We start from the raw sequence: 6,000 nt of genomic DNA, 5'->3' as shown, positions 1-6,000 counted from the left end.
ATCTTAATATGGCAACCACCTCAACCACATCACAAAACAAGGAGCTTAATGAATTGATGGATCTTGTCCAGCAGTTGTCACATGAAGTGAGGATGCTTAAGGAGCATTCAGCATCCCACGTATCCAACAAGCAGCAACACTACAGAAATCAATTTAGGACAAATAATACTGATGAGAAGTGATACCGAATATGCTGGCTTTGCGGTCAAATCGGACACATTGCTTCTGCTTGTCGTGTTCGACTAGACCATTCAAAATGGGATTCAAACTTCCCGAGACCTATGGCTGGGGGAAGCAGTAGGCTTTCCAAGGGGTTGTCCAAAGAAGCATAAAGGAACTGACACGATATAGCTAGTAGGAAAAGCTAATGAGGTTTCTGTTGTCCTCAATGGCATTAGAATAAATTCACTGATTGATACCGGATCGATCGTATTAAAAGTTAGCCAGACATTTTATAACAAGAATTTGAAGACGACTCCGATTGAACCCATTACAGACCTTTTGAATATTGAATGTGCAAACGGAGAGAAGTTACCATATATTGGTTACATAGAAGTTGAAATAGAAAGTAACATTTTGCCAAATGTGGAAAGACAACGTTGTCTAATGCTAGTTGTGCCAGACAGCAACTACAGTAGTTGCATTCCTGTGTTGCTAGGATTAAATTACCTAATGCATCCTTTAGAGGAATGCAAATGTGAGCATGGAGAAAGATTTCTACAGACAGCTCGATTGCGAACGTTATGTTTGACATTCAGATGTTTGACCTTGCGAGAAAAGGAGTTAGCAAAGATAAACTTTTGTCTAGGTGTTTTGAAGAGTCACATGCTATTATTGTAGAAAGCAATATCAATGTGATATTGCGAACCTTCGTTGTTAAAGAGGTACCTTATCATTCGCTAAGTGTTCTGCTTCCGAATTCAGTGATGTCCACTGTAAATGAAGACAGATATTTATCCAGGTCTGGTGACTTACAACTACACGAGGTCTGATGTAAGTTCAATTGTCAAACGTGACTGTCAGGACAATTAGTATTTCGCTTAGAGCTATTTTGTGTGAGTTTCAAGCATTGTCTGTGGCTGATATACCAGCAGATGTGATTGGAAGGGAGCGAGTAGATGACCTCAGTCAGATGGACATCACTTTGGATAAACTGTCCAAAGATGATCTTCAAAACTGAATAGATCTTATAAAGAAGTTCGAAGACATCTTTTCCAGAAGTTGAACAGATTTGGGATTTAATGCATCTGTAAAGCACATCATCAATCCGATCTACTAAACACCTTTTCAAATAAGATACCGTCGGATGTACAGTGAGGTGAAAGATCACCTTCACCAGTTACTTGCTAGCGGTGTGATTCGTATATCACATAGTCCTTCCGCCAGCAATGTTGTTTTAGTGAGGAAGAAGGATGGATAGCTTCACCTGTGCGTTGATTTCCGGCCGTTGAATAAAATGACAATCAAGGATTCCTATGCCTTGTCCAGGATTGAAGATATCTTGACTGTTTGCTGGATCTAAATAATTTACAGTGCTGGATATGAAGTCGGGGTATCATCAAATTGAATTAGATGAATTTCATAGGGAGAGGACAGCCTTCATAGTGGGTCCACTAGGTTTCTACGAGTTTGAGAGACTACCCATGGGGCTTTGCAAAACATCAGCTACTTATCAGAGATTGATGGAAGAGTGTCTCGGAGATATGCATCTGACCATTTGCGTGATCTATATAGATGATATCATAATTTTCGGTAAGTCCAATGAACATTAAAAAAATCTGGAAAAGGTCCTAAGAAGGCTTAGGGAGTGTGGTTTGAAGTTGTCCCCAAAGAAGTGCCAGTTCTTCAAGGAAAGGGTCATTCATGTCTGCCATGTGTATCAGAGGAAGGTGTTGAGGCAGATCCAGCCAAGACTGGCAAGATCATAAACTGGCCAGCTCCACACAGCCCTGAGGAAGTGAAACATTTTCTTGGATTTGCTGGCTATTATCGCAAGTTTGTGAAGAACGTGTTGAAGATAGCTTGATCCTTATCAGAATTAATGCCAAGCATTCGGAATAAAGCCGGTAAGCGTCAGAAGAAAATTCAGCTGAAGGATGGTCTTTCTTCATCACCTATTCTAGGCTACGTTGACATTGGGCCATCTTTCGAGCTGCACACAGATGCTAGTCAACACGGTGTGGTTTTGCAACAGATTCAAGATGGTATCAATCGAGTAATCAGCGTTGCCAGCAGAGGGTTAACAGAGAGTGAGAGAAATTATTCAGCACATCGACTTGAATTCCTAGCATTAAAATGGACAATCACTGAGAAATTCAGTGGTTACCTTTATGGACAGTACTTTGCTGTGTACACTGACAACAATCCGCTCACGTATATTCATACATCAGCCAAACCTGATGAAACTAGGCATCGATGGTTAGCTGCTCCAGACGCTTACAACTTTGACATCATTTACAGAGCCGGATCGAGGAATTCGGACGTGGAAGGTCTATCTCGGTTTTGTGTGTAGAGAGCAGGAGCAGCACCAAGGATAGGAAGACTATTGCCAAAGAGACATTACACGCTCTCTGTAATTTAGCAGTGCTCAATCATTTGTTGAATGTTGTTGTGTCTGCAGATGTAGTTTACCGCATTGACTATGGTTCTGGAATTGCCGCAATGAAAGATAGAGATTGGAGAGTTGCTTAATCCAAGGATCCTGTTAAAAGGGAATGAGTAAAGCATGTACGAGACAAAGGAAAGCCTAATCAGCAGTCCCTACCTGTTGGAAGAGATCACATAGCATTATTTCGGACCTTTGACAATTTATGACTGCGAAGATGTGTGCTATATCTGAGAACAGTGCTGATGATCATGATCAACTACAGCTGGTACTGGTAAGTCTAACCGTGAGGAGTCTATGCACTACCTACATGACGATTATGGTCATTTAGGCCGAGACAAGACACTTTCGCTCCTAAGGGTCATATTCTATTGGCCGCTCATGGCAAAATATATGGAAATCTGTATCCCCAAATGCCGTCGTTGCATGGTTAGAAAGTCGTCAATGGATGTTCGAGCACCACTCTTCAGCATAGTGACCACACAGCCATTGGAACTCATTTGCATCGATTTTCTGACTCTTGAGATGTCCAAAGGAGGCTACAAAAATATACTGGTTATTACAGTTCAATTTACCAGGTATGCACAGGCCATTCCGACAAGAAAACAGACAGCCAGAACTACAACTGAGGCTCCGTTTAATAGTTTTATAGTGCACTATGGTATGCCCCAGCGTTTACATTCAAACCAGGGTGCAAACTTTTGAAAGTAAGGTCATCAAGGCATTATGCCAAATTACTGGAATACAGAAGTCTCGCACGACACCCTATTATCCAATGGGCAATGGTATGTGTGAGCGATGGAATAGGACACTGCTAGATATGTTGGGAACTCTCAACTCGGATCAGAAAAGGGATTGGATGAGCTATTTAGGACCATTGGTTCATGCATATAATGGTACGCGCCTTGCGTCTACATGACATAATCCATTCTTTCTGATGTTTGGAAGAGAGCCACGTCCACCTATTGACCTCGCATTTGGATTAGACATTGGTAGTGGATCAGGTAATTTGTTCATTTATATTAAATCTCTTCGGAACCGATTTGAAGAATCGTACAAACTAGCCACATGTTTTGTGGGAAAATCACAAGCAAAACAGAAGAGTGCATATGCCATGAAAGCAAGAACTGAAACTCTTCAGCCTATGGATAGGGTTCTTGTGCAGATATTGACACTGGATGGAAAACACAAAATTGCTGATCGCTGAGAGACTAACGTTTACATTGTGGAATCCCAACAAAACCCAGATATACCAGTATACGTTTAACGATCGGAAGATGGCAAAGGACCCAAACGCACTCTTCATAGAAATGTGCTGCTTCCTATTGGCGCCTTGCCAATTCAGCCGGAGCATAATAATCTTAAGTAAGAGAAACAGGCATTCAAGTTTTCAACATGCAAGACTAGAGATTCACCCAAGAAAAATTTCAGGGAAACAGATTTAGACCAGGATGAAAAGAACTCTATATCGCTTTATCTTCCAAGTGATAATGAAATGATTAGTGTATCTGGTGGTTCCGAAACGGCGAAAATTCAATTACAGACTCCTCCAGTGAATCTTACAGTGGATAATGAAACCTCTTCAAACCAAGATGATGGTAACCCCAGTGTGGGAGGAGAGTTGGTTTCAGCTAGTGCAGTTGATGACAATGAACAGAGTGGTCATACTGCTAAACAGTTTGGAACTATGAATCCAGAAAACACTGATCAACACTGATAATGACTCTGCAGTACCAGGTCACACCATGGATGAGAGCCCGAGCAACGGAGTAGTTACTGATCAGTTACGAACAGAGAAGAGTTCATTGCCTATTCCAGCACCACGACATTCTAGTCGAGTGACTAAAGTACCTTCATGATGACCTCTGGAGATTATGCAATGTGCCAAGCCGTTAATGAGCCAGACTGGCTAACAAAAGTCCGTATCCTCCAGTCATTGCACACAAACGGAGTTTTTAACAGTATGTCTGATACCATTTCCAAAAGCCATAATTTCCATCATGGTGGATACCCCTAAATGACGAGGACATCATTTAAATGTGTGGTGGGAAGTGTGTAGCAGGATCATATATAATATAATTGTATTGATTGTTGTTATAATTAGGCAGAAGTAGGCATGTTATTATTTGATGTATTAATGTTCATTGATGAGTAAAATAAAGTCATCAGTTGCAATTTTTGTTATTCTCATCTCATTTTACACATATTTAGCCATTTAGGCAACCTTGAACCAGGATTACCTGTTCGAGTTTTGTTCACTTAGCAATGAAGCTACCCGGATTGCTGTTCGTGCTGGATTGTTCTAATGTATGACATGTGGTAAGTAACTTTCTGATTGGTTAGTTTGCTACTTGTCTGTATAAACAATATGGTATGAACAGCATATTAGTGGTGGTCATTACATTAAAGCTTCTGAAGGGTGCAGGTCATGGCATTGCAGTAAGAAAAGTGCCTGATGATTCTTTTGCTTCAAGGAAAATGTGACTTGACCTTTGTCTCATATTATAAAGTAAATTGATTTATAATATGGTTAATGTAACAGTTTATTTGTACTCTGTATATTTCTCTGGACTGTATGTTGATGTATTTTAGTACCTTTAATAGGTTATCAACATGCATATTCTTTTATGAGCCTACCATTCTGTCCATACGCTTGTCTGTCTGTATGTCTGCTCTCTACATTTGCTCTGCACACTGTTGTGTTTAGGTTTATTTGGTCCACTATCTTTGTGGATGGATAATTAATACATATATGATGTAGTAAGGTATTCGTATTGAATGTACTTTTAGCAGAATCAATGTGTACACGCAAACAATAATGCACTGATGACGGTATTATTTATAGTTGCAGTAAATGTATTTTATTGTAGTTGCCGGGTGTAACAAAGCAGGAGAAATGTATTTATCTCTATTTACCAACCTCGTGCACAATAAAACCCAATTTCTAGTAACAAATACTGGACTTGTATCGTCTATTCTGTACGTAGAAGGCAATTGCTTTAACATATACAGTTTGCACGTACTGTACAAAATGAGTGTAAAGTAAATACATAATGAAAATAAACAAAAGATTACACTGTTTTTTTTTAATTCTATTAAAGTAAATATGTTAGCATTTCATTTGTGTTTTGCAGTTCAAACAATGTACTTTATTTACAAATGCATAAGAGAAATATCTTAGATAATCTGATAAGCTATCGTAAATATAGAAACGATACAGAACATGCATGTGAGTGGATATACCGCACATTTTACCATAATCTGGAAGTACATTGATAATGTGTAAACTGTGCACTAGAATTAAAATTCTTAGCATATCAGTACTTGTATTTGCTACTTTGGGGACAAACTGGAATTAACACTAACCCATAGACTTACATGGAGATGCAACTTGG

This window comes from Sinohyriopsis cumingii, unplaced genomic scaffold, assembly GCF_028554795.1.
Source record: "Sinohyriopsis cumingii isolate HCF-2022 unplaced genomic scaffold, ASM2855479v2 utg003415l, whole genome shotgun sequence".
NCBI classification, from domain to species: Eukaryota; Metazoa; Mollusca; class Bivalvia; order Unionida; family Unionidae; genus Sinohyriopsis; species Sinohyriopsis cumingii.
This window is presented reverse-complemented; position numbering follows the sequence as displayed.